The sequence below is a fragment of the Theropithecus gelada genome, chromosome 6 (assembly GCF_003255815.1).
Source record: "Theropithecus gelada isolate Dixy chromosome 6, Tgel_1.0, whole genome shotgun sequence".
Taxonomy (NCBI): Eukaryota; Metazoa; Chordata; class Mammalia; order Primates; family Cercopithecidae; genus Theropithecus; species Theropithecus gelada.
In genome coordinates, this window is record NC_037673.1 from 173253208 (window position 1) to 173266616 (window position 13409).

The 13409-nt window shown below is 46.4% G+C and overlaps 1 pseudogene; it reads left to right on the forward strand.

Moving 5' to 3' along the window:
- The first annotated feature begins 519 nt into the window (after positions 1–519).
- LOC112627111 lies at positions 520–982 on the forward strand (annotated as a pseudogene).
- Positions 983–13409: the final 12427 nt, after the last annotated feature.

The following is a 13409-nucleotide window of genomic DNA, read 5'->3' on the forward strand; positions in this document are numbered from 1 at the left end:
GTGAGACCCTGTATTTAAAAAACTAATAATAATTAAAAAAAAAAAAAAAACTCTTAGAAGAAAACATATGGGAAAATCTGCATGACCTTAGATTTGGCAATAATATCTTGAATATGACATCAAAAGCACAGGCAACACGATGAAGCGTTCTGGAGATGGATGGTGGTGATAGCTATACGACATTATGAATGTATTTAATACTGTTGAACTGGCCACTTAAAATGGTTACAGCGGTAAGTTTTATGTTATGTGTATTTTACCATAACAAAAAAACAACTGGGAAAAAAGCATAGGCAACTATCCTCTTGTCTCAACCTCCGAAAGTGCTGGGATTACAGGCAAGAGCCCCTGTGCCTGGCCACAAAGGTCTTAAATGGACATCTCTCCAAATAATGTATTCAAATGTCCAATAACTACATGAAAAGATACATAATATCATTAGTCATATCAAAACTACCATGAGCTCTTTCTCCCTTTGTCTGCCATCGTAGTCTACGGAGGTTGACTCCAAACCTTGCCATGTCTTTTCACAAGATTTTCAGGATCAAGCAATTCCTGACCAATAAACAAAAGCAAATTTTGCCCACTCCCCAGTGGATTCACATGAAAACTGGTAATAAAATCATTTACAGCTGGGTGCTGTGGCTCACGCCTCTACTCCCAGCACTTTGGGAGGCTGAGGCGGGTAGATCACTTGAGGTCAGGAGTTCAAGACTAGCCTGGCCAACATGGTGAAACCCCCATCTCTACTAAAAATACAAAAATTAGCCGGGCATGGTGTCAGGAATCTGTAATCTCAGCTACTCAGGAGGCTGAGACAGGAGAATTGCTTGAACCCGAGAGGCGGGTGAGCCGAGATCCCGCCACTGCAGTCTAGCCTGGGTGATAGAGCAAGACTCTGTCTCTAAAATAAAATAAAATAATGTACAACTCCAAGAAGAGACACTGGAGAAGAACTAAGCTGTTCAGGTGTATGACTTAACCCTTGCCTGGCATAGCCTTAAGTCTTATTTACAATTTGGTATCTTATTGCCACGCAGAGTCTGTTCAGTCTTCTGATCTCTATTTAAATGTTAATACTGGTCCGTTGTGTCTAAACAACAAAAGGGAGGGGGTACAATGAGGCGTGTCTGACCTCCCATCCTATATGGCTGGGAACTTGGTTTCTTTCCCCCCCAGACGGAGTCTCGCTCTGTTGCCCAGGCTGGAGTGCAGTGGTGTAATCTCGGCTCACTGCAAGCTCCTTTTCCCAGGTTCACGCCATTCTCCTGCCTCAGTCTCCCCAGTAGCTGGGACTACAGGTACCCGCCACCACGCCTGGCTAATTTTTCGTATTTTTAGTAGAGACGGAGTTTCACTGTGTTAGCCAGGATGGTCTCAATCTCCTGACCTCGTGATCCGCCCGCCACGGCCTCCCAAAGTGCTGGGATTACAGGCGAGAGTCACTGCGCCCGGCTGGAACTTGGTTTCTTTAAGGTTTCTTTGGGTTCCCCTTGGCCAAGAGGAGGTCCGTTCCATCGGTTGGGGGCTCAAGATTTTTAGTTTACAGGTATTTTGTTCATTTGATTAAAATATATAATTAATAAAAAGAAAGCCAAAGGCTAGGGAGGCAATGTATTCATATTAGCTTTCTATGGCTGCTACAACAGATTTCCTCAAATTTAGTGGTTTAAAACACTTTTTTTTTTTTTTTTTTTTGAGACAGAGTCTCTGTTGCCCAGGCTGGAATGCAGTGGCACAGTCATGGCTCACTGCAGTCTCAAACTCCCAGGCTCAAGTGATCCTTCCACCCCAGCCTCCCTAGTAGCTGGGATTACAGGCACTTGCCACCACATCCAGCTAATTTTTGTTTTTGTAGACAGAATTTTGCCATGTTGCCCAGGCTGGTCTTGAACTCCTAGGCTCAAGTGATCTGGCCGCCTCAACCTCCCAAAGTGCTAGGATTACAAGTGTGAGCCACCACGTGCAGCCTCACAGATTTATTCTTACAGTTCTGAATGTTAGAAGTTTGAAATCAGTTTCGCTGGGCTGAAAGTCAAGGTGTTGGCGGAGCTGCTACTTTCTGGAGGCTCTCCGGGGAAAATCCATTTCCTTACCTTACTCATCTTCTGATGGCTACCTTCATTCTTGGTCTTGTGGCCCCTTCCTCCATCTCCAAAGTGCAATAATCCAATTTTTGCTTCCATCATTACATCCTCTTCTCTTTCTGACTGACTCCTCCTGCATCCCTCTTATAAGGACTGTGATTACATCCTGCCCACACAGATAATCTCCCCATCTCAAGACCCTAAACTTAATCACATCTACAGAGTCCCTTCTGCCAAAGTAACATTCACAGGTTCTGGGGATTAGGACTTGGACATCTTGGGGAGCCATTATTCCAGCTACTCTTGCCCTTCCTGTGGTTGAGTTACATGAGCCAGTATTTTTATTTATTTATTTTATTTTATTTTTTATTTTTTGCTTAAGCTAGTTCAAGTTAGGTTTCAGTCATTTGTAACTGACACTCTTAATTTAAAAATAGATCTTCTTAGCCAGGTGCGGTGGCTCACACCTGTAATCCCAACACTTTGGGAGGCCGAGGCGGGTGGATCACCTGAGGTCAGGAGTGTAAAACCAGTCTGGCCAAGATGGTGAAACCCCATCTCTACTAAAAATACAAAAATTAGCTGGGCGTGGAGGCGGGCACCTGTAATCCCAGCTACTCAGGAGGCTGTGAGGCAGGAGAATCTCTTGAATCCGGGAGGCAGAGGTCGCAGTGAGCCAAGATCACACCATTGCACTCCAGCCTGGGCAATAGGAGTGAAACTCCATCTCGAAAGAAAAAAAAATAGATCTTGCCTTGGCGGGGCACTGCGGCTCATGCCTGTAATCCCGGCACTTTGGGGACAGAGGCAGGACGATCACTTAAGCCCAGGAGTTCAAGATCAGTGTGGGCAACATAGTGAGACTCATCTCTACAAAAATAAATAAATAAATGTAAAAAATAAAAAATAAATAAATAGGCCGGGCGCGGTGGCTCAAGCTTGTAATCCCAGCACTTTGGGAGGCCGAGACGGGCGGATCACGAGGTCAGGAGATCGAGACCACCCTGGCTAACACGGTGAAACCCCGTCTCTACTAAAAAATACAAAAAACTAGCCGGGCGAGGTGGCGGGCGCCTGTAGTCCCAGCTACTCCGGAGGCTGAGGCAGGAGAATGGCGTAAACCCGGGAGGCGGAGCTTGCAGTGAGCTGAGATCCGGCCACTGCACTCCAGCCTGGGCGACAGAGCCAGACTCCGTCTCATAAATAAATAAATAAATAAATAAATAAATAGGTCTCTCTTACAAGATAAGGGAGGTCCAAGAATTGTGTGTAATAGGCTGGGCACAGTGGCTCATGCCTGTAGTCCCAGCACTTTGGGAGTCCAAGTGGGGCAGATCTCTTGAGCCCAGGAGTTCGAGACAAGCCTAAGCAGCATGGCGAAACCCCATCTCTACGAAAAATACAAAAATTAGCTGGGTGTAGTGGTGCCCGCCTGTAGTCCCAGCTACTGGTGAGGCTGAGGTGGGAGGATCATTGGAGCCTGGGAGGTCGAGGGTACAGTGAGCTGTGATCATCCTACTGCACTCCAGTCTGGGCAATAGAGTAAGACCCTTCTCAAAAGAGAAAAGTAAAAAAATTTTGTGTAATAAACAAAACATTCTTTGGAACTAAGCTTTCACATCACCTGTTCTCTAAATTTATCAATATCCTATCTTTTTTGTTTTTTTTGGTTTTTTGCATGGTACTTTACATTAAATAGGGCAACCCAAAAGCCCAAGAGACAAAAGCAGCCAGGCTCGGTGGCTCACACCTGTAATCTCAGCACTTTGGGAGGCCGAAGCAGACAGATCATTAGGTCAGGAGTTCGAGACCAGTCTGGCCAACATAGTGAAACCCCGTCTCTACTAAAAATACAAAAAATTAGCTGGGTGTGCTGGTGGGCGCCTGTAATCTCAGCTACTCGGGAGGCTGAGGCAGGAGAATGGCATGAACCCAGGAGGTGGAGGTTGCAGTGAGCCGAGATCGTGCCACTGCACTCCAGCCTGGGCGACAGAACGAGACTCCATCTCAGAAAAAAAAAAAAAAAAGTGACAAAAGCAGCAAAGAGACAACTGTCACTTCACTCATGTCCTCCAACCTCCTGAAGCTGATCACACTATTTTTCAAAACATCAGGAAATGACTGAAGGTTCAAGCTAGGTGGTCACAGTGATTTCAGGCCAACCACTGCAGGTCTGGGATTCCCAGTGCTCTGTTTAGGGAGATTTTCTACATCCTGGTGACTGACATCCAAATCTGTTTTTCCTGTTCTGGTTCCTAGCATCGAATCTCAATTGCCTACTTGACTTTTCTACCTGTATGTCCCACGTAAAGTTAAAACTCAGAACATTCACAGCCAAATTTATTATCTTCCCCTCGAAATCTGTATATTTAACACATTATTTGTCTCTCTTAGTTACATTACTATCCACTCTTTTCCTCAAGCTATAAGCCTCCTAGACCACCACAAAGCCCCTTTCACCACACATTCAATGGGTCATGGAGTCTTACTGACTTCGAACCTGACTTCAGGGCCAGGTGCAGTGTCTCACGCCTGTAATCCCAGCACTTTGGGAGGCCGGGCGGATCCCTTGAGGCCAGGAGTTCGTGACCAGCCTGGCCAACATGGAGACATTGTATCTACTAAAAATACGAAAATTAGCCGGGCATGGTGGCAGGCACCTGTGATCCCAACTACTCAGGAGACTGAGGCAAGACAATCACTTGAACCCAGGAGGTGGAGGTTGCAATGAGATGTGATTGTGCCACTGCACTCCAGCCTGAGTGACAGAGCTAGACCCTATCTAAAAAAAAGAACCCAAAAAGCACACAAAAAGAAAACACACTGAATCAATGAAAAAAATCAGTTATTCCATAATGATATTCAAAAAAGTAAAAACTCATTTGTGCCCATTCAAAATAGACGTTTAAACAGGCTCTTAAAAATCGGTAAGGCAGGAGGATTACTTATGGCCAGGAGTTCCAGACCAGCCTGGGCAACATAGTGAGACCCCCATCTCTACAAAACATTAATAATAAAACTAGCCAGGCTTGTTAGTATGTGCCTATAGTCCTAGCTACTTCGGAGGCTCAGGCAGGAGGACTGCTTGAGCCATGGAGTTTAAGGCTGCACTACTGCACTCCAGCCTGGGTGACAGAGGGAGATCTTATACCGGAAAAAAAGCGGGGGGGGGGGGGGGGCGGGCGGGGGGGGAAGGGGGGGAAAAACCAGGCCAGGGGGGGGGGGGGGGGGGGGGGGGCCAGGCACAGTGGTTCATGCGTATAATCCTAGCACTTTGGGAGGCTGGGTGGATCAGCTGAGGTCAGGAGTTTGAGACCAGCCTGGCCAACGTGGCTCTACTAAAAATACAAAAATTAGCCAGGCTTGGTGGTGCACGTCTGTAATCCCAGCTACTTGGAAGGCTGAGACTACTTGGAAGGCTGAGGCAGGAGAATCGCTTGAACCCAGGAGGCAGAGGTTGCAGTGAGCTGAGATCATGCCACAGCACTCTAGCCTAGACAACAGAGTGAGACTCCATCCAAAACACACACACACACACACACACACACACACTTTCTGATCATAAGGGAGGAAACTTATTTACATAATGGAAGGTTTAAACTACCATTACCCTAATCCAGTGGTCAATTTAGCTTCACTTGGCGAATTAATCAGATATGATGTTGTTATGTTCTTCAGGTGCTACACAACATGAATCATGCAACATCTCCAAAGATGTATTCTAGCCAGAATGTTTAACTTAAATACACCAAGTGTTTAGATATAACTTTCAGTTAGAGGAAACACAGCCAATAGAGATACAAGCTAAAAACCACGAGGAAAAAAAGCAACCAATGCTTCTCAAACTACAGCGCTTACACTGTAATTTATTACAGCCAAAGGATACAAAGCAAAATCAGCACCTGGGATGAAGTCCAAAGGAAACTGGGCACAAGTTTCAAGAGTACCTTCCCAGTGGAGTCACTTAATTCCTCCAGCATCTAATTGTGACACCACTTGTGAAGTGGTATCTACCAGGGAAGCTTGCCTGAGCCTAGGAATCCAGGGTTTTATCAGGGGTCAGTTACATAGGCTGCCTTCTTTACCACTCTGCCTGGTACAAACCAAAATTTCACACTCCCATAAGGAAAGTAGATGTTCAGCATAAACTATATTGTTTGCACAAACAGTTTAGACTCACTGAGCTACTTTTTTTTTTTTTTGAGACAGAGTTTTGCTCTTGTTGCCCAGGCTAGAGTGTGATCTAAGCTCACTGCAACCTCCACCTCCCGGGTTCAAGTGATTCTCCTGCCTCAGCCTCCCAGGTAGCTGGGATTACAGGCGGGCGACACCATGCCCGGCTGATTTTTTGTACTTTTAGTAGAGACAGGGTTTCGCTATGTTGGTGCGGCTGGTCTCAAACTCCTGATCTCAGGCGATCTACCCACCTAGGCCTCCCAAAGTGCTGGGATTACAGGCATGAGCCACTGCGCCCAGCCGCAGTGAACCACTTTTATGTGGAATTTGGAAACACTTTGAAATCCCAAGTTCCCAGATGCCAACCAAAAGCCAAACTTGAGAGCAGACCTTTCAAAGAGCTACTGTAGTCTCAAACCTACTATGTTAATTATTTTCTGCACAATATGTAATGCTGTGGCTGAAACTTGGGGTGGAAGTTGAATGAGTTTGTCAAATGGACAACAGGAGATGGTAGAAGGACATTAAAGGTAATGTTGGGAGGCTAAGGCAGGAGAATTGCTTGAACCCAGGAGGGCGGAGGTTGCAGTGAGGCGAAATCACACCACTTCACTCCAGCCTGGGTGAGAGAACGTAACTCCATCTCAATAAATAAATAAATAAAGGCAAAGGGGTGTGAAAGGATGCCCCAGTTGGAGAACCTACCACAGTGCTAAAGTTCATCCAGCGGGGCTTGGTGCTTGAGAGAGTATCGGAAGTGGGCGGAAAAGGAAGTACAATATACTGGGCCTCTTATACCACGTGACATTTTAACTTTATCCAGTAAGCAACAGGAAGCCATTCAATTACTACAGGTAAGAAAGACTGGGCACGGTGGTTCACGCCTGTAACCCCAACACTTTTGGGAGGCCAAGGCGGGCGGATCACGAGGTCAAAAGATCGAGACTATCCTGGCCAACGTGGTGAAACCCCCCTCTACTAAACCCCCCTCTACTAAAAATACAAAAAAATTGGCCAGGTGTGGTGGCGCGCACCTGTAGTCCCACCTACTCAGGAGGCTGAGGCAGGAGAATCGCTTCAACCTGGGAGGCAGAGGTCGCATTCAGCTGAGGTTGCAGTGAACCAAGATCTCACCACTGCACTCACGCCACTGCACTCCAGCCTGGCAACAGAGCGAGGCTCTGTCTCAAAAAAGAAAATTATCCAGCAGGCCGGGCGTGGTGGCTCATGCCTGTAATCCCAGCACTTTGGGAGGCTGAGGCAGGTGGATCACTTGAGGTCAGGAGTTCAAGACCACCCTGGCCAACATGGAAACCCCGTCTCTACTGAAAATACAAAAAATAGCCAGGCGTGGTGGCAGGTGCCTGTAATTCTAGCTACTCAGGAGGCTGAGGCAGGAGAATCACTTGAACCCAGCAGGCGGAGGTTGCAGTGAGCTGAGATGGTGCCATTGCACTCCACCCTGGGTGACAAGTGTGAAACTCTGTCTCAAAAAAATAAAATAAATAAAATAAAATTACCCAGCCTGAGAAGTGGACTAGGATTGCAGCAAAGATGTGCCCCTGGGTCCCTGCTGGGCGTGGTATTTCCGCCGTTCTCCTCAAGAGCACCCCTTCTGTTCTGGACCAATCTCAGGTTCTGATTCAAACAACACTTCTTTACATCCTGTTAGTAAAAGCTAATCTGTGGCCACCTCTAATAGTTTGAGATATATTCTTAGAGATGAGAAATAAAAAGACTATTAGGAGGTAACCCAGATACCATTCTGATCCCCACATGGTGAATTCATTGTCCCACCCCATCCACACTAGCCAACTAGCCTTGACTGTCATCTCTCTCTCTTTTTTTATTTTTTTGAGATGGAGTCTTGCTCTTCTTGCCCAGGCTGGAGTACAGTGGCGCGATCACGGTTCACTGCAACCTCCGTCTCCTGGGTTCAAGCAATTCTCCTGCCTCAGCCTCCAGGGTAGCTGGGATTACAGGCTCCTGCCACCATGCCTAGCTAATTTTTTTATTTTTTAGTAGAGATCGGGTTTCACCATTTGAACTCCTGTCCTCAGGTGATCCACCGACTTGGCCTCCCAAAGTGCTATGATTACAGGCATGAGCCACCGCACTGGCCTATTTTTTTTTTTCGGAGACAGAATCTTGCTGTGTCACCCAGGCAGTAGTGTAGTGGTACAACAGCTCACTGCAGTCTCAAGCGATCCTCTTACCTCAGCCTCCTGAGTAGCTGGGACCAAAGGCACACACCACCATACCCAGCTAATTTTTTTAATTTTGTAGAGATAGGGTCTTGCCACATTGCCCATCATGGTCTTGAACTCCTGGGGTCAAGCAGTCCTCCCACCTCAGCCTTCCAAAGTGCTGGGATTACAGGTATGAGCCACCGTGCCCAGCCCAATCTCTATCTCTGTTATAGCAGTTAAAACATACTCTCTGATATTACATACTCAGTAGATACTTTTATGTCTATCACTAGATTAGACATACTAGAGTTAGAAAAACTAGAGTTTGAGGCCGGGCGTGGTGGCTCACACCGGTAATCCCAGCACTTTAGGAGGCCAAGGTGGGCAGATCACATGAGATCAGGAGTTCGAGATCAGCCTGGCCAACACGGTAAAACCCCGTCTCTAATAAACAAACAAAAATTAGCTTGGCGTGGTGGTGCATGCCTGTAGTCCTAACTACTTGGGAGGCTGAGGCAGGAGAATTTTTTATCCTGGGAAGTGGAGGTTGCAGTGAGCCAAGATCGCACCATTGCACTCCAGCCTGGGTGACAAGAGTGAGACTCTATCTCAAAAAAAAAAAAAAAGAGGCCGGGCGCGGTGGCTCACGCCTGTAATCCCAGCACTTTGGGAGGCCGAGGCGGGCGGATCACAAGGTCAGGAGATCGAGACCACAGTGAAACCCCGTCTCTACTAAAAATACAAAAAACTAGCCGGGCGCGGTGGCGGGCGTCTGTAGTCCCAGCTACTCAGGAGGCTGAGGCAGGAGAATGGCGTGAATCCAGGAGGCGGAGCTTGCAGTGAGCGGAGATCGCGCCACTGCACTCCAACCTGGGCGACAGCGTGAGACTCCGTCTCAAAAAAAAAAATAAAATAAAATAAAAAAAAAAAAAAAAAGAAAAGAAAAGAAAGAAAAACTATAGTTTAATCTCTTTGAGAGCAAGAACTATATCTTAAGCCCTATAGTTTAGTTTGCACATGCACACACAGAGTCAGTATTTAAGCAACTGAAATGTATGCTGAACTGTAGCCAGTTCCTGTCCCTTAGCAAAGCCATTTCCCTGGGATTGTTCATCTCCCATGGCAACAATACACAGTAGGATGTGTTGGAAAATAGTTCTCATTTTCCACAAGGAGGAAATAAAAAGCCAGCCCAACAAATATAAGGCATCACCTGCACTGCCAGGTCCCAGCAAGGAGTCCAGGCCTGGGCCGTTCTTAGAAGCACTCACACAAAGGCAAAATAGAAAACTGGTGACAATGAGGGCTGTTCAGACCCTCAGCAGGGTAGCTCAGGACTCTGCCTCTATGGCACAGGGGATGAACCCTGACAGCACTCATTGGAGAATAAATGGACATTATTTTGAGCATGTAATTGGATTGGGAGTGGTGGGGGTGGAGGGGTTGTTTTCCAATAATATGCAAAGCAACTTATATACTCCACTCCCAGGATTTGTTACATAGTATTCAAAAATATCCTTGTGGGTTCTGCCACTTCAACAAAAATCCCCTCTATCCCTTGGATTATCCCTGAATAACTTATGCTATGCACGTATGAGTAACCAGAACGCTGCTTTAAGATAAATGAGTAGTTTGTGACCACCCTGGCTAACATAGTGAAACCCTGTCTCTAAAAGCAAATAAATAAATAAAAAGAGAATAAGTAATGTGCAGTCACTGGCTTTTAGGCTGGTCATCTGGTGTTGGCAAAAGGACATAGATTTGCAATCTAAGGACTAGTGTTCGAGCATGGGCTCTGTACCTAACTAGCTGTGTGATCTTGACAAAACCTTTACCTTTCCTAGTCTGTTTCTTTATCATCACTTATGAAGAAATCCCTAACAGAAACCACGCTGAGAATTAAATGCTATAATGTAGGCGCTTTGCAAACTGTAAAGCACTGCCCTGGGCTAAGTGTGTGGTTAACACCAGGAATCCCAGCACTTTGGGAGGCTGAGGCAGGAGGATCACTTGAGCTCAGGAGTTTGAGACCAGCCTGGGCAATATAGGGAAACCCCTGTCTCTACAAAAAAAAAAAAAAAATTTTTAATTCTGGGCAAGGTGGTGTCCACCTGTAGTCCTTGCTACTCAGGAGGCTGAGGAACACTTGAGTGTGGGAGTTCAAGGTTACAGTGAGCTATGATCATACCACTGCACTAGTGAAACCCTGTCTCAAAAAAAAAAAAAAAAAATTGCAGGCTGGGTGTGGTAGCTCATGCCTGTATTCCCAGCACTTCAGGAGGTCGACGCAGGCGGATCACCTGAGGCCAGGAGTTCACAACCAGCCTGGCCAACAAGGTGAAACCCCGTCTCTACTAAAAATACAAAAAATAGCCGGGTATGGTGATGGATGCCTGTAATCCCAGCTATTCAGGAGGCTGAGGCAGGAGAATCGCTTGAACCCAGGAGGTGGAGGTTGCAGTGAACTGTGATCGTGCCACTGCACTCCAGCCTGGGCAACAGAGACTCCATCTATAAAACAAAACAAAACAAAAAAGTTGTAAAGCATTGGCCAAACATCAGTCACGTACTGTATTGGAAAATTGGAAGCTCTGAGACCTGAGGCCTGATATAGAGCTGGTGCTCAGTATTTGTAGAATGAATAAGGAAATACTTGTAGTATAAATGACTAAATTACACCAATGAGCTATATGATCTCAAGCAAAAATAATTCATATCTGTCTCTCTTTGGCCTCGTCTGATACTACTTTCGCCCTTGTTCACTGGGCTCCAGCCATGCTTTCCTTTTTCCTGTTCCTCCAACACATCAAGCTCTCTCCTGCCTCAGGGCCTTTGCACCTGCTGTTCTCTCTGCTAGAACACTCTTGCCCAGCTTTTTGCATGGCTACCCCTTCTCATTAATCAGGTCTTAGCTCAAATGTCATTTTCCCAGAGGCTTCCCCTGACACCACCCTGACTAATGTTCCTAACACATCATTCACCTGAGATGCAATCCTGTTTTATCTTCTCCTTAGCACTTATTACTGTTAACCTTTTTTTTTTTTTTTTTTTTTTTTTGAGACAGAGTCTCACTCTGTCGCCCAGGATGGAGTGCAGTGGTGCGATCTCGGCTCACTGCAAGCTCCGCCTCGCGGGTTCATGCCATTTTCCTCCCTCAGCCTCCCGAGTAGCTGGGATTACAGGTGCCTGCCACCACGCCTGGCTAATTTTTTTGTATTTTTAGTAGGGATAAGGTTTCACCGTGTTAGCCAGGATGGTCTCGATCTCCTGACCTCATGATCCGCCTGCCTTGGCCTCCCAAAGTGCTGGCATTACAGGCGTGAGCCACCGCGCCCGGCCTACTGTTAACTTTTTTATTGTACTCTCCTCTACTACAATAAAAAATACTAGAGCTTCCCTGTCTTGTTCACTACTATATTTCCATGCTCAAAATATCATCTAGCTCATAGTAAATTCTCCATATTTGAACAAATAAGGTTGAAATAAGCTAGTAATATTAAAAACTTCATTCATTAAACAAATATTTTGTATGTACCTAGGAGGGTCCAGGTTCTATTTCAAAGTGCTGGAGATTCAGGTACAATGAAAAGAGACAAAAGGCTGGGTGCGGTGACATGTGCCTGTAATCCCAGCACTTCGGGAGGCTGAGGTGGGACGATTACGAGGTCAGGAGTTCGAGATCAGCCTAGCTAACATAGTGAAACCCTGTCTTTACCAAAAATACAAAAATTAGCTGGATGCAGTGGCATGTGCCTGTAATCCCAGCTACTCGGGAGGCTGAAGCAGGAGAATTGCTTGAACCCGGGAGGCAGAAGTTGCAGTGAGCCGAGATCGCATCACTGCACTCCAACGTGGCGACAGAGCAAAACTCCATCTCAAAAAAAAAAAGAAAAAGAAAAGAAAATGGACAAAAATCCCTGCCTTCCTGGGGCTTGCCTTCTAGTAGGTAGACACACAATAAACAAGATAAAAAGTGAAATATATATGAAATAAAGCAGGAAAGGAGGACATGAAGTATGTGTGGAAAAGTAACATTTTAGGTGAGATAGCCAGAGAAGGTATTTTAGATACAGTAGCCAGAGAAGGAAGTGGGAGACTGAGCCATGAAGATATATGGGAGAAATGCACCCCAGGAGGCCTGTGTAACCGGGACAGGAATTAAGGAGTTGGAGACTGAGTGACACATCAGGATCAGGGAGGTTAAGTGAAGTCAGATTGTACAGGGCCTTGTTGGTCAAAGTAAGGACTTTGGCTTTTACTAACAGTGAGATGGGAAGCTGTTGGAGGATTTGAGAACCTAAGTGTCATGATCTGACTTGTCATAAGAGGATCCCTGGGACTGCTGTGCTGTGAATACCAATGAGGTGGCTACTACAATAACCTAGGCAAGAGATGATGGCTCCCAAAGACACGGGAAGGAGCAGCTCTGGGGTTGGAAGATAAAATTTGGGGTCTGACAGCTACATTGGAGAAGCCTATTAGCCATTCGAGTGAACTGTGGAAGAGGCAACTGGATGTGTACAGGTCCGGAGTCTCAGGGAAAATCAGAGCTGGGAGCCGGCACTTGGAACTCAACAAGTAGAATCTATTATTAGTAATACGGAACCTCAGCTGTACTACTACTTACTAGCAGCGAACTGTTGAGTTAACCATTTCTAGGTTCTGGGCCTCAGTTTCCCTGTAAATGAAATGGCGAAAACACTGCCACATAACGGAACCTTGAGAACGAAATGAAAAGTATCAAGGGCTGACCGTGAGCAAGGTGAGAGTCCTGAGCCAAAACCGCACTAGCCCCTCCGGGAGGGGGTGTCACTGCTGCGGAATCAGCGACAGGTTTCCGAATCCACACCACACGCTCTGGGGTACCAGAGGTAGCAAAGCAAAATAAGCGCCAGGTACCGCACGGCAGCGCCCAAACCTCGCGAGATTTGTTGGCCGGACCAAGTACCACTCCCCC